This window comes from Moschus berezovskii, chromosome 2 (assembly GCF_049115385.1).
Source record: "Moschus berezovskii isolate FMDL1 chromosome 2, NW_MosBer_1.0, whole genome shotgun sequence".
In the NCBI taxonomy this organism is placed as follows: Eukaryota; Metazoa; Chordata; class Mammalia; order Artiodactyla; family Moschidae; genus Moschus; species Moschus berezovskii.
In genome coordinates, this window is record NC_142461.1 from 133,021,811 (window position 1) to 133,046,044 (window position 24,234).

The window sequence follows — 24,234 nt, forward strand, 5'->3', positions numbered from 1 at the left end:
CTCACTCATTACCAGTCACTCCCCATTACTCCAAGCCTATGCCACCCCATGCCATAGGCAGCCACTGTGGCACTATAGGCGCAGTTTCTGTCTAAATTTGCCTAATCTGGATATTTCATAAAAATATTTGTGTAATATGTGGGCTTTGTTAGTGCTTTCTTTTACTTAGCATTCATCCTGAAACATATATCAGTACTTTCATTTCTTTTTATTTTCATTTCACCTGGTTATATATCTAGGAGGAAAATTACTGAGTCAATTGCTAACTAACTTTCTAAAGAATCACAAAGCTATTTTACAAGCCAGCTGTTCTATTTTCCATTACTTAACCTTATTTGCATTGTGTAGAACATAAATTGTTCCACACTCTGATCCATTAAATTTAGGTCCCTTTGCGAGGTTAGCTAGTCTCTGAGGCCAGTGTTTGAGATTCCTGGGAGGACTCCTTAGCTGTCTCTTCTGGTTCCTTTTGGTAAACTAGCTGGTTTATGGATTATCTTGCTGCTCTGCTAGAGCTACTAGCCTCTTAATTGCTTACCATCAAAATCTCCATTATTTTCAAGAATACCTTAGGCTTGAACTTCACTCTTTTTAAAATAATGTCAGAACTCTACCCTTAAGAGCTGTCTCTTGTCCCTGGGAAAAATCTCTCAGCCACCCCTCTCAGGATGTCAGAATGACACCTCTACTTTACAAACAGCAGAGACAGTAACCTCTCGTCTTTGTCTCTCCTGATGTGGAACCTGTGCCCTAACTAGCTGGGGCAAGGCCAGCCAGGTGACCAGTATTCTCAGCCTGGAGAGTAGAGCTGACCAAGTTACCAGTTAAATTATTTTACCATATTCAAACACTGACATGGCACCTCCAGGTTTAAGAAATGCTTATTTTTTACAGTTGTGTTTGAAAGGTTTCATACTTTCAAATCAAATTATTTAAATTTAAAGCTTTTTAGAATGATTATTAAATAATCTGAATAATTGCTTTATAAGTGTGGCGTTTTCCAAGGAGTTGATCTCTCACACTAAAACATGACAACCTTGTTATTCTGGTGTTCTCCAATACCAGAAATAAGTTAAAATTTTTCCAAAGACAGCTATACAGATAAAAGGGTAATATCCACTCTTCCTTAAAATCTGGATTTCTGTCCAGCAAATCTGTAGTGCCATCCCTCAGTTCCTTTCCCGTCATAGTAAGGAAACCCTAAGGATTAGTCACCTTCCAGCCTCCCTCACGCATCTAGTTAATCTGTCAAAACACGGATCCATTACTCGATGCTGTCATTACTGCATCCTGTACTTCAGAAAGTAGACAATTTCAGCCTCACTGTGGGTGGGCCACATGTTAACCACCTACTGTGTCTGTGTATTCCACACACATCACATTGGGACTCCACCAACTCCATGTCAGATATTTACTCCAATTTGACAAATAAGGAAAACTGGCTCCATAGAGAGCAAGTAAGTGGTATCTAGGTCACCGCGTTCTCAGGAAGTGGGGCTAAAATAGGAGCCCCTCATCCATCAAATACCAAATCCTATGCTCTGTATAGAACAGCACATTGTCTCCCAGACATTTTAAGCAACTAATTAGCATTATAAAGGTATCTATAATGGGGAAGGAGTTGTGATAAAATTTTTTTTAGATGAATAGCTCAGGTTTAGGGCCAGTCCCAGCTGCAGACAAGAGCTCTCTGGCTCTGAGACCAGGCTGTAGTCCTTTAAGCTGTCTGAGCTTCAGCTTCCCAACCTGTTAAGATGAAGTGTGCCCTCCCTCTTTATGTGTCTGGCTAGTACTACGATGTTCTAAATATAGAAAAAGTATAATTGGATATTGTATGAGATTATGCAATTGAATCATGAGGGAGGTCATGTATTAGTCACTCGGTGGTGTCCGACTCCTTGTGACCCCATGGACTGTAATTAACCATGCTCCTCTGTCCATGGAATTCTTCAGGCAATAATGCTGGAGTGAGTTGCCATTCCCTTCTCCAGCAGATCTTCCTGACCCATGGATCAAAGCTGGGTCTCCTGCATTGTAGGCAGATTCATTACTGTCTGAGCCACCAAGGAAGCCCCCTTATGCCAAATTTTAATGAAAAATCTAGGCTAATTAAATAGCTGCATATTAATTAGATAAGGCTCACTGTTCTTATGCTGAAGCAATTCCTGTTTATTTTTGTTCCCTTTTCACAGAATAGCACTCAGTATAGAAATTATAGAATGTAATATGTATAATGTGTCTTAAATAATTTCAGGTCTTGCAGTATGACAATAATGGAGCCTTTAAAAGAAACATATTAATTACTTTTAACCAAATGGTTATGTTTAAGTCTTGTACAAGGCACTGAGTTTTCTGTGAGGCTACTTTATCTGAAGTTCAGGAAACTGTGCTTTCTCTGTCAGCTTGTGTGCTTCTAGATAGCCATGAAAATGGCAAGATTATCCTCCAGCACCAAAGTCAAGATTCTGTATCACCACACAGGCCTAATGAAATGGTAAAGGATAAGCCTCAGGAAGGCTGTGTTATCCCAGGAAGATTACTTACCACTGAGATTAAAGAGAAATGGAGCTGGGATCTGATGGTATACCATGCAGAGGGTAGTGTGAATAAAATACAAGCCAGCAGAGGGATGCAGATCCAGTCAGTGATTAAATTGTGTAAATTGCTTTTGTTTTTCTAAAACCATGAGCAAAACCACTTAACCTCTGAGTTACAGTTCATTCATCTAAATTACATAATTAGGCAAAATGACCTCTTCTAGCTGCAATACTCTGCCCACAGAACTAAGATGTCAGACTGGTGTATTACAGCCCCCACCCCCACCTCATGCCCCAAAACACCAAGGATCTGGTCTTACAAATACTAATTTGTGGTTCAGTTCAGTCACTGAGTCATGTCTGACTCTTTGCGACCCCATTAATCAATCGCAGCACGCCAGGCCTCCCTGTCCATCACCAACTCCAGGAGTTCACTCAAACTCATGTCCATCAAGTCAGTGATGCCATCCAGCCATCTCATTCTCTGTCTTCCCCTTCTCCTCCTGCCCCCAGTCCCTCCCAGCATCAGTCTTTTCCAATGAGTCAATTCTTCACATTAGGTGGCCAAAGTATTGGAGTTTCAGCTTCAGCATCTGTCCTTCCAATGAACACCCAGGACTGATATCCTTTAGGATGGACTGATTGGACCTTCTTGCAGTCCAAGAGACTCTCAAGAGTCTTCTCCAACACCACAGTTCAAAAGCATCAATTCTTCGGCGCTCAGATTTCTTCACAGTCCTACTCTCACATCCATACATGACCACTGGAAAAACCATAGCCTTGACTAGGCGGACCTTGGTTGGCAAAGTAATATCTCTGCTTTTTAATATGCTATCTAGGTTGTACCTGTTATGGAAACATGTAAGCATGACATACCTCTGGCTTGGAAACTTCTTTGGAGATCTGAGCAGTTAGTTCACAAAATGAAACAACCAGACTTGAAAGCACACCAGTTCTTCCCATTGCTGGGCTGAGTTTTGATAATCCTTTTACTTTAACGGAAGGATGAATGTAAGTGCTCTGAAAATAAGCATTTAAATGCAAATATTGATCTTATCTTCTAGCTAACATAAGAAGATAAATATAAACTTCTTGTTCCCTCAGAAATGCCTGTCTGCAGTTGTAAAATGTGAGCCCCTTAGCCCAACCACATTTGGTGAGCAGTGTTTCATGCCAGAAAGACCACTGCCCTAGGAGTCAGAAGACCCCCATGCCAGCTTGGCCTCTTCCTAGGTTTCTACTTGTATTAACTTTATTTGAGGGCTTAATTTTTTTTTAATCTCTAAAATAAGAGAACTGTGTTTCCCTAGATGGTCCTCTGAGGCCCATTCTTGTCTCTCAAGTTGTAATTTTCCAAAATGCCCAGAATTCTATTTACCCTGCTCATACGCATATGTGGGGCTTAGCTGGTTCATTACAGCTTCCACTGGTGGTGGGGAGAAGAGGAAACAGTAGCTCAAACAGATTCCATTTCTGAATAAGAGAGAACTTCACCTGCTTAGTTTCAAGATGCCCTTGGCCTAAACCTGCAGACTTCACCCTAGACACCAGATTAGAATCAGAGCTCCCAGCAGTTTTCCCAGAAACTGTAAACAAAAGCCAAAAAAAAAAAAGATAAATGGCATGAAGGAACAGCAGGCCATGTGACACACAAGGGGCACTCACATTTGTTGAGTGAAACCATAAGGAAGGTAAGAGAAGCTACACTTACACTTACGGTTTTTACTTACATTCAAAGTCAAGGCGAAAATAAAGAGCCAGAGAGGCCCTATTTAATCAAATCTATTTCCCAGGCTCCAAGTGCTCCCAGAAACCACTGAGGAACTATATATTTTGCAACACAAGTAGCCCAGTCCATGAATTTTAGTCAGGCGGTGGAGCTAGCAGAAGAACATGCAATGTCCCAGTCTCAGAATACAGAACTTCCAGGCTGTCTGAGCCCCGAGCACTGGGATGGGAGGAGGTCAGCTTGATTTCTGTTCCACACTGACCTTTAACAAGGATGCTCCTTTGTCTGTGTAGGAGCACATCTTTGAGTTTCTTACTCTCACCATCATGGCTTTTATCTTGCTTTTTCTGGTCTGCTTGGGACCTTGCCCAGCAATCATCACCTCCAACTCTTCTATAATTTTCACTGTCACTTGGCGTAAGAACGTGCTTACACTTGATATTGTCAACCTGGCGTAAGAATGTGCTTACACTTGATATTGTCAACTTTTCCACTTGGTGTAAGAACGTGCTTACACTTGATATTGTCAACTTTTAAAACATAATCACACAGCTTACACTGTTTCATGTTATGAATGTCAGTGCTGGCATTTTCTTTCATCTCAGTTGCATTTGCTTCCTTTTTTCTTATTTTTGTTGTTGTTGTTAAATCATGTTTTCTGTAAGCTGTTTTAAATCTTTAGACGTGCATCTAAGGACATGCAAATATTCATATGTTCCAACAGGTATCATAGCCAATTTGTCATCCTACATCTAGCAAAGTAAGTTCCAAATGGAAATTTGAGAACTCCATGAGTAAATGAGTATCTTAATGTATTAGGTAACATAAAATTAGAACAATAAATAAAGATGATATTTTTGTTTTAAGACTGTCCCTCATTCTACAAAAATTGTTGCAGGTTTCAAGATCTCGATTAATCTGAACTCTCTGGTAACCCAATCTTTCTAGTGACCAATTCTGAAAACAATCCCCTTTCTCAGGCAAACAGGAAGGTTGTGTATTAATAAATGGGGTTGAAAACTACTCTCAACAAGCAAAGGACAGTGAGTGTGATTAAGGTTTGGGACTACTCCAGTCTCCTCTCTGAGGCTTCAGTCATCTCACAGTGTTATGTGGTTATTAACATTCAGCAGTACGTGAACCATGAACTTCCAGATGGTCAAGCTGGTTTTAGAAAAGGCAGAGGAACCAGAGATCAAATTGCCAACATCTGCTGGATCACTGAAAAAGCAAGAGAGTTCCAGAAAAAAACATCTATTTCTGCTTTATTGACTATGTCAAAGCCTTTGACTGGGTGGATCACAATAAACTGTGGACAATTCTGGAAGAGATAGGAATGCCAGACCACCTGATCTGCCTCTTCAGAAACCTGTATGCAGGTCAGGAAGCAACAGTTAGAACTGGACATGGAACAACAGACTGGTTCCAAATAGGAAAAGGAGTACGTCAAGGCTGTATATTGTCACCCTGCTTATTTAACTTATATGCAGAGTACATCATGAGGAACGCTGGGCTGGATGAAGCACAAGCTGGAATCAAGATTGCTGGGAGAAATATCAATAACCTCAGATATGCAGATGACACCACGCCTATGGCAGAAAGTGAAGAGGAACTAAAAAGCCTCTTGATGAAAGTGAAAGAGGAGAGTGAAAAAGTTGGCTTGAAGCTCAACATTCAGAAAACAAAGATCATGGCATCTGGTCCCATCACTTCATGGGAAACAGATGGGGAAACAGTGGAAACAGTGGCTGACTTTATTTTTCTGGGCTCCAAAATCACTGCAGATGGTGATTGCAACCATGAAATTCAAAGACGCTTGCTCTTTGGAAGAAAAGTTATGACCAACCTAGACAGCATATTAAAAAGCAGAGATATTACTTTGCCAACAAATGTCCATCTAGTCAAGGCTATGGTTTTACCAGTGGTCATGTATGGATGTGAGAGCTGGGCTGAAAAGAAAGCTGAGCACCAAGAATTGATCCTTTTCAACTATGGTGCTGGAGGAGACTCTTGAGAGTCCCTTGGACTGCAAGGAGATCCAACCAATCCATCATAAAGGAAATCAACCCTGAATATTCATTGGAAGGACTGATGTTGAAGCTGAAACTCCAATACTTTGGCCACTTGATAAGAAGAGCTGACTTATTTGAAAAGACCCTGATGCTGGGAAAGATTGAGGGCAGGAGGTGAAGGGGACGACAGAGGATGAGATGGTTGGATGGTATCACCGACTCAGTGGACATGAGTTTGGGTATACTCTGGGAGTTGGTGATGGACAGGGAGTCCTGGCGTGCTGCAGTCCATGGGGTCGCAAAGAGTCAGACATGACTGAACGACTGAACTGGACTGAACCGAACTGAATAATAAGTTCTTCATAAAAATACAAATTTTTGTATAAAAGCTGAGCAAACCAGTTGATATATTTAGCCACACTACTTAAAATGTATTCCCTTGAACAACAAAAGGATTTCAATTTCACTTGGAGGATAGATTACACCAAGAGTCCATCTAACTTGAGGTTAACACTTGACATGTACGTTGCCAAATGTATCTGTTTTTCAAATCCATTCCTTTAAGCAAACAAAAGTGCAAAGTATAGGGTCTAGAATAAAAAGATCTGGTAATCAGTAACAGAAGCCAGCCCTCTGATTCCTGAAATCCTATATGGAGCTCAGGGTAAAGTAGGGTTTTAAGATGAATCCAGTTTATGTCACGGAGGGGCAGCACAACTGTCAGCACATCCCTGGCTCACGGAAGGATCGTCCCACTTGTTCTTTTCAAAACATATTGAAGATGCAGCAGAATCGCAGCAGGCTTATAGGGCTGTGTGGTGCATCCTGACTGACTGCAGAGCGTGCTGTCTGCCTATGTGGTGCTCCCACAAGAACAGTTCAACCTAAGTCCAATGATGAGAAAACAGGCCGAGATTCTGCAGAACAGCTGAACTCAGGACCCCAAAGGAGCAGTCCTGAAAGAAAAGAAGATCGGGAACTCCTGCAGATGAAAGGAGACTAAAGCGGACGTAGCTCAAACGAGAAAGAATCTGCCTGCAATGCGGTGACCTGGGTTTGATCCCTGGGTCAGAGAAGGGAAGGAGAAGGGAATAGCTACCCACTCCAGTATTCTCGCCTGGAGAATTCCAGGGACAGAAGAGCCTGGCAGGCTACCATGGGGTAATATAGAGTTGGACATGACTGAGATTTCATTTTCAAAGCAATTTCAAAGCATTTCAAAGAAATTTAGACATATCTAAATGCAACGTCTGCCCCTTGGCCAGATCCTGTACTGGAGAAAAAGATACAAAGGACATTTTGGGAACACCTGGGGAAACTGGAATATATACCGATTTCAGACATGGAATTATATCCATGTTACAGTTCCTGAAAGTGGTAAGTGAATTGTTGTCACATAGCCATGCCCTTGTTCTTGAGAAACAGATGATGAAATATTCAGGCGTGAAGTATGATATTTAAAACTCACAGATAATGTAAGCGGTGCAGGGAAAAAAAAAAAAAGGTGTGTATGTGATAGAGAGAGGCAAATCTAGTAAAATGTTAACCATTGTATAATAAATCTAGCAAAGAGTATATGGACACTCAATGTATTTTTCTTGCAAACTTTTCATAGGTTGAAAGCTTTCAAAATGAAAATACAAAAAAAAAAGTTAAAAATTGTATAAATTTTCTACTTCTGCTGTTTCTATTATTGCCGGACCAAATCTTTGCAGCTCTGTTCAGCTATCCTTAGTTTGTCTCCAGAACCACTGAGATTCTTCACTTGGTAAGTCTCTTAATTAATGAGTTCATTCTGTCCTCCTGGAGTTTTACAACCCATGACTTTCCACCGTTTCCTCTTAAGCAATTTACCTCGCTTCAGCTCGGATAACACCACCCTTTGCTTATGCACCTTGCTCTCTGCTCCTTTGGCCTCCTTGACATTTATCTTGCTCTCCTATTCTGTTGCATTAGGACCGGATGTCATCCTCCAAGTTGACTTCTGAGATCCTGACCTTTCCCATTTCTCCTGCAGGAGCACTAAGCTCTCCCACTCAAATGGTTCCCCTCACGTGACGTAACCTGTTCCATATTTCTGCTTTATCTCTAGTCCCGAAACCTGGGAGATCATTAGAACTCCTGCTAACTGAATATGCCTAAATCCACTCCACTCTCTTCCTTTGGTGTATCCGATCTGTGTAAAACTCTTCTCATCCCCCCAATTCATAACCTAGATAGAAAACATCCTTTTGACTATATATGCCAACTTAAAGGAAATAATGAACACCACAAAATATACTGATATGTTCATGTCACTTAAATAAAGGATCATGGGGATATGATTGGCTATTGAAGTTAAACTACCCAGAAAGTGCATCTTTATTGCTATGTCAATAATTGGGAATATCTCGAACCAAGGACAATAAATCACTATTTTACATTTTACCTCAGTCTTTTAACACTTCCAACTTTTAATGGGAACTTCAGCCACCCTGAATATCTCTGCATCATTTGGAAGATCTCCAGCAGGAATAATCTATATGCCCGTCACTATAGACCTGTATTTCCCATTCAGGATGCTATAGACTCTCCCCTCCAAGCAGCTTTTGGAGGGCAAAGAAAGCATAGCTCAACCTTCAACTCAGTTACAACTGGCTCTGCTGTCTCCATCTGTCCCTATACCTTCCTTGTCACATCCTACTCCCACTAAAAAGTTTAATAGGATTTTTTCACTGTGCATTGCTTTGTCTTAATAAACAATTTGCAGTGACAAAATATTAAACTTGCATAAGCATCTGTTTACTCATCAGTGAGGCAGGAGAAAGCTGTCATCACTGAGATACCTTCTAGCCCTGAGAGTCCCTGATCACAAAAATGCTACATAAAGTCTTCTGCAATTAAGATGGTAATACCTTGATGGGCTTCCCTGGTAGCTCAACTGGTAAAGAATCTGCCTGCAATGCAGGAGACCCCAGTTCGATTCCTGGGTTGGGATGATCCCCTGGAGAAGGGATTAGGCTACCCACTCCAATATTCCTGGGCTTCCCTGGTGGCTCAGTCAGTAAAGAATCTGCCTGCAATGTGGGACACCTGGGTTTGATCCCTGGGTTGGGAAGATCCCCTGGAGGAGGCTTGGCAACCCACTCCAGTATTCTTGTCTGGAGAAACCCCGTGGACAGAGGAGCCTTGAGGGCTGCAGTCCATGTGGTCACAAAGAGTCAGACACAACTGAGGGCCTAAGCACCCATGCGTTGGTAGCAATAATTCATTGTTGAATATACTAACAGACAAATGGTGTGCCAAATTCTCTGTACAATTAAAAGGAGTCACAATTCAACACATACACCTCCGTACAAGCCACAGAGACGCACTCCTGGTCCTGCCCTCCCAGTGCTCCAGTCCAGACACGTGTGCATGTGCATGTTGATGGAGTTGGGAGGGGCAGGGGGCAGAATGGCAGAGAGAGGGTCAAACATAAAGCATCGAATCACATCGAGAATTCCACCTCTCTGTCTTAGGGACTTCAGAGGTATACTGATGGGAATACCTAACATTTTTTTTAAGGCTCACCATGTGCCAATTAGTCCATGCCATAGCATGTTAGTTACATTTTAAAATGCAGTCTTGTTATCTCTAATTTTCAGAGTAGGACACTAAGGATCTTAGTAGGATACTAAGATCCAGGAAAGTGAGGTGACTTGCCGAAGTCCATAGTACTAATAAGTGGCAGAGTGGATATTAAGCTCCATTTGGCTCCAGGACCTGCTCTCTTAAGAACTACTATGGTCCCCAAAGCCAGCAAGTGGGTTTCCTCACCACAACCCTGGGGCTTCCTGCAAACTTAGCACCTCCTGTATGAGGTGTATTCCCTCTTGTGAAGCTGGACCAGAGCTGGGGCCTCTGTTCCTCCTCCATGGTTGTGCAGCGGTCTAGCAACCCCCACTTCCGCCCGCATCCCCACCCACTGGAGGCTCTTTGGTCTCCTCTGTACCTCTTCCCAACCTCACCATAGCCTGGGTGGACGGGCAGACCCAAGGCATCACTCGTCCTGACGTTGGTCAGCTGGGTGAATGCTTGGATGCTGCCCCTGTGGAAGGTGCCCACCTGCCTCAGCAACAGAATCGTTGCCAACTCAGCTGGTACAGGAGGGGCCATTGATGTCCTCTGTGTACCGAGCAGGAGTCAGAGGCAGTGCAAGTCTGCCCGCACCCCTTTGCATCACCATCTTCCTTGTAGCTCTGCTGAGCCCGCTTGTCTGCCAGGTATACCGGGGCCAGGTATAACACCTTCATAGAAGACAAGCAGTCCAAGGTCCTCCTGTTCCTCGCCTCTGGGATTATCTTTTTCATCCCAGTCCTGACCCTAATCCCCATCTGCTGGACAGCCCACATCATCCCCAACATTCACAAGCATGTGGGCTGGGCCATGCCAGCCTCTGGCCCTTTGCTGAATGAAGGCGGGAGGCTGCTGTGCTCTCAGTGCAGCTCTGAGGGCTCCAGAGCTCCAGCCCTTACCTGGTGCCTTGCTCTGCCCCTTCTGGTACCGCTTCAGGAGCCTCTGAACATCCCACTAAGAATTATCTCTGAGCAGAATAGAAGACTGAAGACTCTGAACAGTGGAGACTTCCTCTCTTATTAAACTGGAGTCGTCAGAGAGAGATGATTGTCGGCTTTGAGGTTGACCCTGACTCCTGCTCTGGGCTCTGCTGCCGGTGTTCCCATCTTTGGATGCTGGAGCCAGAAGTGATACTCTGAGGTTTCTACATCTTCATCCCCCCTCCACCTCCTGGAAGTTGGAGGTCCTGCTCACATCCTCCCGTTGGCGGTAGAGCTGAAGCTGAGGACCTACCATGAAAGGCAGCTTTCTGTCCCGACAAAACGGTCTCTCTGAGAGGACCAGCTGCTACTGGGGAGGAGACTCACTGGACCTGAAGGGACACACACCCACCTTCCTCTCAACCTCTGGAACACCCCACTCCCATCCAGGGGGATGACTCCTAGAACTTCAGCAGATAAGTTACCAAAGAGCCTTCACCTCCAGGACCCCTGACCTCTGGTTCCTGTGTCCCCTTCAATCTGTCAGTGTGCCCTTAGAGAGTACAGTCTTCCACCCCTTCCCCCAAGTCCTGGCTGGCCTTTAGTCCTCCACCCTTTCACTTCTCACTCACTGTAAGCTTCTACTTACGCCCTGCCCCATACCCTTAAATTTCTCCCTAAATAAAGTTACTAGCCCTGCGTGTGTGTGTTTTTGTGTGTGCTAAGTCACTTTAGTCTTGTCCAACTCTTTGCAACCCCATGGACAGTAGCCCTCCAGGCTCCTCCGTCCATGGAATTCTCCTGGCAAGAATACTGGAGTGGGCTGCCACGCCCTCCTTCAGGGGATCTTCCCAACCCAGGGATCGAACCCACACCTCTTATATCTCCTACATTGGCAGGCAGGTTGGTTACCATTAGCGCCACCTGGGAAGCATGTTTTAAAAGGAGGAATGAAGAGACATCTACAGTCCCGGGGGTATATTTACGATCAGTGAGCTTGGTTAGAAACTCAGCAGATCAGTTTATAACTACAGCAAAACCATTGAGGTTTTCCATATTTATCAATTTTATCCTGAATATGAACATGAGGTATTCTGGATCAGTGTTCATATAAGAAATACACTGGCCCCCCTTGAGGGTATTGCAGTAAGAGCCAGGTCAACCGTCTCACACAAGTAGCTGGACACTCTAACGGAGTGATGATGAACAGTGGTTTTTCTCTTTTGCTTATAAAAAGGAAGGGAAGTACCTATCCCCCTCCCTTCCTGAAATAGTCTCCTTAGAAATATGTCTGAGTCCTTGCTCCTTATGTGACTAAAATAACTCCAGGAGCCACATAACCCCATTTATGAGCTAGAGATGTCTCCAAGGTCTGGACTGCAAACCAGAGGAAATAGCTCTGCCGCTGGTCATCCCAGCACGCTGGGGCTCAACCTAGGGATCTAGTCTGTGTTGTAACAATTCAGTTCTCTCAGGGACATAATAGAAATTGTATTATCACTTCAGATCAAATCAATTACCCAGACAAGTGGATCCAGATCTAATTCTCATGGTCTGTGAAGAGTGCCAAGAGGCTTGGACTTTTTTGCAGGGCACCACAAAAGCCAGGGAACCTTTATCTCCCTGTAAACACCCACCATGTTCTAACCCAAGGAGTGCCTAGAAATTTCTGATGTTCAAAAAATTAATTTTTTTCAATAAACTTTAGAATTTATACTTTGTGAAAATGTAAGATATAGCTCCTAATTTGCAGTGGTGCATGTGGTCAAGTTATTACAGGCCCACTGGAAACTACTGCTTACACAGTTTCAGAGCAGATCCATCAATATCACATACAGGCAGGCTAACTGTCAAATAGCAAGAAAAGATTCTAACCAGATATTTTATCTCAGATCAACCACATGAAAATTGCTGCCTCACTGTCACTGCACACAGAGGTCCTGAAGGCCTGTACTATTAATAGAAACTATCCGGACCCCTCTGCAGTTCACAAAATGCAATGCCCATAGAACAGCTCATTCATCTCCATAAAAATCAGTCAGAAGAGTGATTAGTATAGCCCAGAAGAAGTTGAAGTTACTTGCCCAAAGTGATGAATAAAAAATGGAAATCAAATTCTGATTCAGATCTTTGATTACAAAACCTGAATCCTTTTCACAAAGTGAATTCTATGTAAGCAATCAATAATGTTTATAATATTATAATGTTAATTAATGCAATAGTTACAGTATATCTCATCCAAGTTCTGATGACATGAAAATGTTAAAAGTTCTTAAACTAGATCAGTTTAAGAAACTGTGGAAGAATTCACTACTTGTTACCATATGGCATAAGTCAAATATTGGAAAGTGCAGCAGTAAGTGCGATAGTAGAGTACATGATCATCTAAGATGACATCACTTTCCACAGCTTATTGTGATCCACACAGTCAAAGGCTTTGGCATAGTCAATAAAGCAGAAATAGATGCTTTTCTGGAACTTTCTTGCTTTTTCCATGATCCAGCGGATGTTGGCAATTTGATCTCTGGTTCCTCTGCCTTTTCTAAAAGCAGCTTGAACATTTGAAAGTTCATGGTTCACGTATTGCTGAAGCCTGGCTGGGAGAATTTTGAGCATGACTTTACTAGCATGGGAGATGAGTGCAATTGTGCGGTAGTTTGAGCATTCTTTGGCATCACCTTTCCTTGGGATTGGGATAAAGACTGACCTTTTCCAGTCCTGTGGCCACTACTGAGTTTTCCAAATTTGCTGGCATATTGAGTGCAGCACTTTCAAAGCATCATCTTTCAGGATTTGAAATAGGTCAACTGGAATTCCATCACCTCCACTAGCTTTGTTCTAAGGCCCACTTGACTTCACATTCCAAGATGTCTGGCTCTAGGTGAGTGATCACACCATCATGATTATTTCGGTCGTGAAGATCTTTTTTGTACAGTTCTTCTGTGTATTCTTGCCACCTCTTCTATCTTCTGCTTCTGTTAGGTCCATACCATCTCTTGAGAAACCTGTGTGCAGGTCAGGAAGCAACAGTTAGAACTGGACATGGAACAACAAACTGGTTCCAAATAGGAAAAGGAGTACGTCAAGGTTGTATATAGTCACCCTACCTATTTAACTTATATGCAGAGTACATCATGAGGAACGCTGGGCTGGAAGAAGCACAAGCTGGAATCAAGATTGCTGGGAGAAATATCAATAACCTCAGATATGCAGATGACACCACCCTTATGGCAGAAAGTGAAGAGGAACTCAAAGGCCTCTTGATGAAAGTAAAAGAGGAGAGTGAATAAGTTGGCTTGAAGCTCAACATTCAGAAAACTAAGATCATGGCATCTGGTCCCATCACTTCATGGGAAACAGATGGGGAAACAGTGGAAACAGTGTCAGACTTTATTTTTTTGGGCTCCAAAATTACTGTGGATGCTGATTGCAGCCATGAAATTAAAAGACGCTTACTCCTTGGAAGGAAAGTTATGACCAACCTAGATAGCATATTGAAGAGAAGAGAGAATATTTTGCCAACAAAGGTCCGTCTAGTCAAGGCTATGGTTTTTCCAGTGGTCATGTATGGATGTTAGAGTTGGACTGTGAAGAAAACTGAGCACCGAAGAATTGATGCTTTTGAACTGTGGTGCTGGAGAAGACTCCTAAGACTCCCTTGGATTGCAAGGAGATCAAACCAGTCCATGCTAAAGGAGATCAGTCCTGGGTTGGAAGGACTGATGCTGAAGCTGTAACTCCAATACTTTGACCACCTCATGCGACGAGTTGACTCACTGGAAAAGACTCTGTCTGATGCTGGGAGGGATTGGGGGCAGGAGGAGAAGGGGACGACAGAGAAAGAGATGGTTGGATGGCATCACCGACTTGATGGACATAAGTTTGAGTGAACTCCAGGAGTTGGTGATGGACAGGGAGGCCTGGCGTGCTATGATTCATGGGGTCACAAAGAGTCGGACACGACTTAGCAACTGAACTGAGTTGACTTCACTTTATTTTTAATTCCTCTGCCGACAATTCCTGGCAACCACCTATCTTTTTACTGTCTACATAGTTTTGTGTCATAGTTGGAATCACATTATACAGCCTTTTCTGATTATCCTCTTCCACTTAGTAATACGCATTTAAGTTTCCCACGTGTATTTTAGTAGCTTGATAGCTCACTCCTTTACATCACTGAAAAATATGCTATTGTCTTGCTATAGCCCAGGTTGTTTACCATCCACCCTCCAAAGGCATCTTGGTTGCTTCCTGATCTGCCAATTACGAGTAAGGCTACTGCAAAAGTCTTTGCACGGGTTTTTGTGTGTGTGTTCTCAGTTCTTGTGGGTAAATACCAAGGAGTGTGTTTGCTGGGTTATATTGTAAAAGAATGTTTTGTTTTATAAGAAACTGACTTCCAAAGTGGTTTTGCATTCCCACCAATAAGTTCCACATCCTAGGCAACACTTAAAGTTGTCAATATTCTGGATTTTGGCTATTAGGAGTGCTGAGGTGTCACACTGTGGCTGTTTTAATTTGCGTTTCCCTGATGACTTACGGTGTGAAGCATCTTTTCACACGCATATTCACCATCTGTATTTCTTTTTTGTGAGGTGTCTATTAAGGTCTTTCACTCGTTTTTCATTCAAACTGTTTTCTTACTGTTGAGTTTCAGGAATTCTTTTATAATTTGAGTAACAGTACTTTATGATGCTGAAAAGGAGTGGTCAGATATAAGCCTCACCTTATATCTAATCTTAGTGAGAAAGCATCAATTTTCTCAGCATTAAGTATGCTGTTAGCTGTATTTTTTATTTGTTTGGTTGGTTGTTTTTGTAGATATTCTTTATCAATTTGGGGAAGGTCCCCCTACCCAGAGTTTACTGAGTGTTTTTATCATGAATGAGTATTGGATTTTGTCAAAAGCTTTTCCATCTATTGATACGATCATTAGATGTTCTCTTTTAGTGACAGAGTAATACTAGTCAATATTTAAATGTTGAACCAGTCCTGCATATTTGGGACAAATTCCACTCGGTGCATTTATGTAGTTGTTCCTCCATATCCATGGGTTTCATATCAACAGATTCAAACAACCCTGGCATCAAAAATATTAGAAATAAATACAGAAAGTTCCAAAAAGCAAAACTTTAATTTTCCAGGCATCAGCAATTCTTTACTTAGCCTTTGCACTGTATTTACAACTATTTACATGGCATTTATAATGTATTAGGTATTATAAGTAATCTAGAGATGATTTTAAATATACAAAAAGATGCATGTAGGTTATCTGCAGGTGCTACAGAATTTTATACAAGGGACTTGAAGATCCATAGATTTTGGTATCTGCAGTGGGTCCAGGAACAAATCCCTGGTGGATATTATGGCCCAACTGTATGTTATTGAATTTGATTTGCTCATTTCTTTTCTTTTTTTTTTTTTTTAGGATTTGTACATCCATGTTCATGACAGACATCGGCCCATAGATTTCTTTTTCGATAATGTCTTGTCTGATTTGGTATTGGGGTAATGCTGACCTCATAGAATGAGTTAGGAAGTACTTCCTCATATTTCCACTATTTCTCTCCTTTGAAAGAAATCATTAAAAAAAAAGAAATCATAAACAACTAGTATAATTTCTTTCTTAAATGTTTGGTAGAATTCACCAGTTGACATATTTGAGCTTGGTGCTCTCCATTTTGGAAGGTTATTAATTATTGATTCACTTTCTTTAATAGATATAGATCTATTCAGATTTTGTATTTCTTGTGTGAGTTTTAACAGAATATGTCTGTCAAAAAATTGGTCCACTTCATCTGGGTTATCAAATTTAAGGGCATAGAGTTGTATAGCATTCCTTGATTATCCCTTTAATGATCATGGGATGTACAGTGATGTCTCTTCTTTCATTTCTGATGTTAGTAATTTGTGTGCTCTTTTTCTTAGCCTGGCTAGACGCTTATCAATTTTATTCATATTTTCAAAGAAACAGCTCTTGGTTTTACTGATTTTCTCTATTGATCTCCTGTTTTTAGTTTCATTTATTTTTGCTCTGTTTTTGGATCTTTGGGGGCTATAATTGACATCCAGCACTTTATAAATTTAAGGTGCACTGCATGCATAATGATTCCACTTATATACATCATGAAATGATTATCACAATAGGTTTAGTAAATATCCGTCATCTCATACAGATAGAAAAGACTAAAGAAATTGAAAAGGCTTTTTCCTTGTGATGAAATTCTTAGAATTTACTCGTAACAATTTTCATATATAACATACAGCAGTACTAATTTTATTTACTATGTTATACATTATATCGTTTGTCCCTATTTGTCTTACAACTAGGAGTTTGTACCTTTTAAATATCTTCATCTAATTCCCTCTCTCCCATCCCCTGTAACCACAAATCTGATCTTCTTTTGATGAGTTTATTCATAATCTTTAAAATTTTAATATAATTGGGATATAGTTGATTTGTTTTGAATACTAACTAAACAACACTATGTTAGTTCCTGGTATACAACATGGTAAGTCAGTATTTTGATACATTTCAAAATGATCACCACAATAAGTCTAGTGGTAACTAGACTTATCTGTCACAGAAAGGTATGACATTACTATTGACTATATTCCCTGCAGTGTACATTTCATACCTAAGGCTCATTTATCTGGTAACTGGAAGTTTGTGCTTCTTAATCTCCCTCAACTATTTCTCATTTCCCCACTCCTTTTCCCTCTAGCAACCACCTATTCTCTGTATGTAGGATTCTTCCTAGTTTTCCATGTTTTTCTTTTTAGATTCCACATGTAAGTGAAATCATACAGTATTTGTCTTTATCTGTCTGACTTATTTCACTTAGTATAATACCCCTTGGGGTCCATCCATTTTGTTGCAAATGGTAAGATTTCATTCTTTTTTATGGCTGAGTAATATTATGTGTATATATGTATATATATAATTAACTGGTACTTAGGTTGCTTCCATATCTTGGCTATTGTAAATAATGCTGCAATGAACAGAGGGGTACATATGTCTTTCCAAATTAGTGTTTTTGTTTTCTTCAGATAAATATCCAGAAGTAGAATTGCTAGATCACGTGGTAGTTGTATTTTAATATTTTGAGAAACCTCCAGTTTTCCATAGTAACTTTTTTTAATTTTATTGATGCCTGCTCTAATTTTTATTATTTATTTTCTTCTGCTTACTAATTTAATTCACTCTTCTTTTTCTGTTTTTTTCAGGGAGAAACTTAGATTATTGATTATAGAAATTTCTTCTTTTCTAATATGTGTATTCAATACTATAAATTTTCCTCTAAGCACTGCTTTCACTGTATGTCACATATTTTAATAAATTGCATTTTAATTTTTATTCAGTTGAAAGTATTTTTTAAATTCTTGTGAGATATCTTCTACATTATTTCGAAGTTATGTGTTATTTAGAAGTGTTGCCTAATCACAGCATATTTTGGACACTTTCAATTACCTTTTTTTTCTTGATTTCTAGTAGATTCCACCATAGTCAAAAAGCAGACATTTCATTATTTCTGTTCTCTTAAATTCGTTAAGGTGTTTTCCAGAATGTGGTCTTGGTGAATGTTTCCTGTGAGATTGAGAAGAATGCATATTTTATGGTTTGGTTTTTTTTGAATTTTGTTTTTTGTGGTTTTTTTCTGTTGTTGTTTGTTTGTTTGTTTGTTTTGGCTGTGCTGGGTCTTAATTGCCACATGCCGGATCTTTAGTTGTGGAATGTGGGATCTAGTTCCTTGACCAGGCCCAGGATCCCTGCATTGGGAGCACAGTCTTACTGCTGGACCATCATGGAAGTCCTTGTATATTTTACTATTGTTGGATGAAGTGGTCTGTAGATGTTATTATATCCAGTTGATTGATGGTTCAACTATGGTTCAACTGATTGAGGTCAACTATGTCCTTACTGCTTTTTTGCCTTCTGGATCGGTCCATTCTGATAGAGGGACACTGAAATCTCCAATTATGATGATGGATTCATCTATTTCTCCTTGTAACTCCCTTAGCTTATGCCTTACATGCTCTAAGGCTGCATCACTTTTTTTTAAGCAAAGGTATCCTGTATAATTTTTAAAATTATATGAATAATGCAAATGCTTAGCACTTAAAATTATCAAAGCTTAATTTAAATAAAAAACTTTATTAAACAATGATGATTAACTCCAAGAACTATTTCATTTCTGCTATATAATGCCAATCCTACGTGATACAATGAGAACTGCATCTTCACTGTTCATTTTTTTCCACTGCTCTTCTGAATTCTAAAGGGCAGAGGAGGGAGTAATCAGACAGACACAAAGCAAAACACAATCCAAATATAGTGCTCCCGGGCTGATAAGTTTTGTTTTTACAGCTTAGTAAAAGCTTTGTACTAAGTACTTAGTGTATTTAGTAAAAACTTTGTCACAGTTTAAGGATGCATGCTATTTAAATAGAAATTACATATATACATTTAGTGTCTGTAAACAGTAGAAATATGTTAGACAGGGTGGGTCTATGTATTCCTCAAAAGTTGGGTAGATTTTAAAAAGGATGAAGTAACACGAATTTCAAGGTCCAGGGGAATCCTGCCTGAAGGGTTTATCTTCATTGTGCAGGAGTTAAGGCATCTCTGGGACCCTTAGGGTTTGTCCAAACTGGATTTTCTGGTCTTCAGTATAGCAAGTGCATCTTTCACTCTGTGGTAAGTAACATTCTTCACCTTAATTTATCTTCATGATTAGTATAAGTTTGTGACAGATACCAGAATTCCTGAGTTAGCCAGAAGCATTAACATGCTCTGGAGAAACAAAATCTTCAAACACTTTGATGTGACTATGTAGGTTATGAACCTTACAAGGAATTCCAGCTGGGATAAATGCCACATCTCTAGAAACTGTATAAACTGTATAATAGCCCAGCCTTGAATGCCATATTCTTTATGAAGATATTTTCTTAGTGATCAATCTAAATACCAGCTCTAATCACTGATAGGATCATGGTTACAGGGTTTTCTTGACTATTCTCTTTTGATGCCTTTTTAAAGAAACTTCACATCTTCTTCGTGTCTTCACTAGCATATATTTGCCAGAAGGCTCCTGCCTTCTCTTCCAATAAATTGCCTTGTTGTGAGTTCTTGAGAATTTCCATCTTGCACAGCTTTAAGGATTTCCTAGTCACACTGTCCTTTGAGAATTCCCACATAGACCAGAACATTAGCCGTATCTGATGTCTCAGTAAAGACACTGCTCCACATTTTTAATCTTTTGGAGTAATTAATCCATAAGCATTATGGACCCCATTATGGGACCTCAGTCTGAGCAAATAAAGTAGTTAGGCAGCCTAGAGACAAAATTCAATTGTCATCTCACCCTGCATACTCAAGTAACGGGTGCTGGCTTTGGTTTGATCATCAAACCTGGAGGACCTGGTATCTCTGAACTTCCCCAATAGCCAGTCCTTACGTATCAACATCATTAATTATTTTTCATCTTCCAAGAGATTTGGAAAATCTTCAAATCCATTCCAGAAGTATCCTACTGTGGCTTCTGTGACGATTTCATTGTTCCTTGGTACAGACTAAATGTTTGTGTCCTCCCAAAATTTTATGTTGAAACCTAATCCCCAAGTGTGATGGTATTTGGAGGTGGGACCTTAGGTTTGAAGGCAGAGCCCTCACGAATGGGATTAGCGTCCTTATCAAAGAGGCCCCAGAGAGCCTCACTGCCCCTTCCATCACATGAGGACACATGAAGACAGCCAGCTGTGAACCAGGAGGTGGGCCCTCCCCAGATACCAAATCTACTGGCGCCTTGACCGTGAACTTCCCACATTCCAGAACTGTGAGAAATAAATGTTTATTTTTTTTAAGCTATCCAGTCTATGGTATTTTGTTATAGCAACTCGAACAGTCCTACAGTTTAGTAGATCTACCTCCTGGTCCCCAAACACTTTGCTGAAGGACTCAGGTTTCTAAAATTCAGTGTCCAGTTTATGATGGCTGGTTGCCCCTGTTTCCAGTACTCTCTGAACACATTCCAATTGCTCTCAATATTGGATCTTGCAAGTACTGAACGCAATTACCCCCACAGTCAGTAGTAAAGAGCATAGAATGTCAGGTATGTCATGTGTCCTTGAAGTTCTTACATAAATCAGAGAAAGACATTTTCTACCAAAGAAGGAAAAATGTCACCAAGGATTTTTACTGCATTCTTAAGTTCATCATATGTCTTTTTCCCCTCCCTGTGGACATGCCTGCTGGTTAGATCTCACAGCCAGTTTAAAAGGGAAGCGCTAATTGGACAGGCTGATTTCATGCTGCTAGCTGGATTGGAGGCTGCACCCCTCCTCAACAATGCTCATTCCAACAGAGAGATTCTGCAGGAGGAAAGCACCAAGAATATTTTTTTTTTCTTGACTAAGGCATTCTGTTTTATGTCTTCCTTTGAGACTGGCTTTATAAAGAGTTCAAACTGCCTGTGTGAACAAGGACAATTTGCCTGACTACTCTTACAAAATGAACAGACTTTAACATCATAGAGGGTTTTTCTAAGAATGATCTGTGTAGGCATCAAGTTCCCTGGTTCATGTATTTAACTCTTCACACATCTCAACCAAGAAAACGTCTTGTAGGTAATACCCCATTGGCAGTCTTTCCCCGTCATCTACTAGCAATTCACACAAACTCCAAATTCACACTGAGGATACACTCAGTGCAAACTGAAGGCGGTGGAATCACACACATCACACATTTCCTGAACACTTTGACAGCTCACTCCTAGCAACCCTCCAAGAGACGCTCTTACTATATGGTTGCACTGTGGACATGGCTTCCTTTTCAGAAATTGCCATTTGATATAGATGTCTCCAACATGGTCCAGGATGTACTTTTCTATACCCACATCAGTCACTAATATTTTTGGTTACAGGTACCCATAAGCCATGAAATTAAAAGATGCTTATTCCTTGGAAGAAAATTTATGACCAACCTACATGGCATATTAAAAAGCAGAGACATTACTTTGCCAACAAAGGTCCATCTAGTCAAGGCTATGGTTTTTCCAGTGGTCATGTATGGATGTGAGAGTTGGACTGTGAAGAAAGCTGAGCACCGAAGAATTGATGCTTTTGAACTGTGGTGCTGGAGAAGACTCTTGAAAGTCCCTTGGACTGAAAGGAGATCCAACCAGTCCATTCTAAAGGAGACCAGTCCTGGGTGTTCATTGGAAGGACTGATGCTAAAGCTGAAACTGCAATACTTTGGCCACCTCATGCGACTAGTTGACTCACTGGAAAAGACCCTGATGCTGGGAGGGATTGGGGGCAGGAGGAGAAGGGGACAGCAGAGGATGAGATGACTGGATGGCATCACCAACTCGATGGATATGAGTTTGGGTAGACTCTGGGAGCTGGTAATGGACAGGGAGGCCTGGAGTGCTGCGATTCATGGGATCGCAAAGAGTCGGACATGACTGAGTGACTGAACTAGACTTACTGCCCACAAACTAACTACTTCATTGTTATTAGAAATATTTTGACAAAGGCCAGGTTCTAATAACCTAGTAAATAAACCACTAGCATCTGTGTGAGGAGACTTGTAATCATATAACTCCCTTCTCTCTTTCATCACTCACCTCAGAGAAACAGTGCCTAGGATGACTAAACTGACATTATTTTAAGTATACTAGGTCAGGAGTGCCTTGGGAAGCAGAAAATCTAACTAAATAAAGAATGTAGAGACTGGTGGTCATTGATATTGGTCAACCACTAAGCCATGTCATCAAGAGCCTATACTTAATTTGCTCCATCATCCTTAGCTGTGTGGCTTCCCAGATGGTGCAGTGGTAAAGAAACCACCTGGCAATGCAGGAGACACCAGGGGTGTGGGTTTGATCCCTTGGTCAGAAAGATCCCCTGGAGTAAGACATGGTAACCCACTCCAGTATTCTTTCCTGGAGAATCCCATGGACAGAGGAACTTGGCAGGTTACAGTTCATGGGGTCACAAAGAGTTGGACACAACTGAACATGCATGTACAACCTTGATCCTTAGCTGTTAGCTTTACATCTTTTTTCCTCTCAATTTATGGTCTCAAGATGCCCACTGAATTTTCAAGCAAAGAAGAAGAGGGAAAGACCACTTAAAGTCCCTACCATGCCTTTTATCAAGGAAGAAAAAGCTTTTCCAGAAGTCCCCAGTAAACATCGTTGCAAATTTCTTTGTGCAGTCTGGGTCATTTGGACACTCTTACCTCCAAGAGAATCTAGAAATCAACTGTATTGAAGAAAAATAACAGAATTAGCTGAGATCAATTATGATTCATCCCCTGGAGCTGGGTAGACTGCTGCCTGTATCAGTTGGCTACTGCTGTGAAAATTCTCGATAACAAGCAACCCCACATTCTTAGTGGTTTACAAGAACAAGCATTTGTTTCTTAATTATGAGCAAGTAGGTCATGTGTGTGGAGTAGGAAATGGCAACCCACTCCAGTATTCTTGCCTGGGAAATCCTATGGACAGAGGAGCCTGGTGGGCTGTAATCCATGAGGTCACCAAGAGTCAGACACGACTGAGCGACTAACACACACAGATCATTTGTGACTCTGCTGGGTTTGACTGGGATCAACTGGACTTGAATGTAGTCTGTGTGTTTTCATGTCCACTCCATATATCTTCTTATTCTGGCACTACTGGCCACATAGCATATTCTTCTCATGGCAAATGGTAGGTGCACAAGAAGCCAGGTAAAAATCATACTAACACATTCAGAGGATCTGCTCGTGTCCTGTCCAGTAACATTACATTTGCCAGACAAATCACCTGGCCAAGTCCAATACAAACTAGGCAAGAATATATGCTCTGCCTATCCCAGTGGAAAGTGCTATAAAGTCACGTACCAAAAGGTGTGTTAATGGTTGTATAATTCTATTAGAGAGAGAGAATGAAAGACTGGAAACAAAAATTCAATCTGTCCCCTCATTCCACCAAGCTGGGGAATGAGAGAGAGAGGAATGGCTCTTGGGTAGGCATCCAACAGTGTCTTCCCACCAGAGTAATCAAAAGAAGCCTTAGAAACTTATTTTTCTGATTCAGTTAGCAGAGGGAAGAGAGGAAAGTAAGGAAACAGTAAAGTTACAAACTGCTTTCCTGGGCAGGGGTCTCCAGCTATAACATTGATGGATAGTTGAATAGGCTGGCATAGACTGTTTAACAACTCAAAGTCTATTTCACAGTCTGACTGCCTGCAAATAGCCCGTGTCTCTGATGCAGGAGGTGCCAGGTATGACACTAAGTACTTCGAATGCATTAACTCACTTTATCTTCACAACAAATTTATGAAGCTTTTTCACTTTATAGTTAAGTGGTCAAGGGACTTAGGCAGCTGCGCACACATGGCTAAACTACCACTGAAGCCCAAATGCCTCTGATTTCATTCACTCAGCCATC

The 24,234-nt window shown here is 41.0% G+C and overlaps 1 pseudogene; it reads right to left on the reverse strand.

The window, feature by feature from the left end:
• Positions 1 to 19,430: 19,430 nt before the first annotated feature.
• Positions 19,431 to 21,640, reverse strand: LOC129538655 (lysine-specific demethylase 3A pseudogene; annotated as a pseudogene).
• Between the last annotated feature and the right edge of the window lie 2,594 nt (positions 21,641 to 24,234).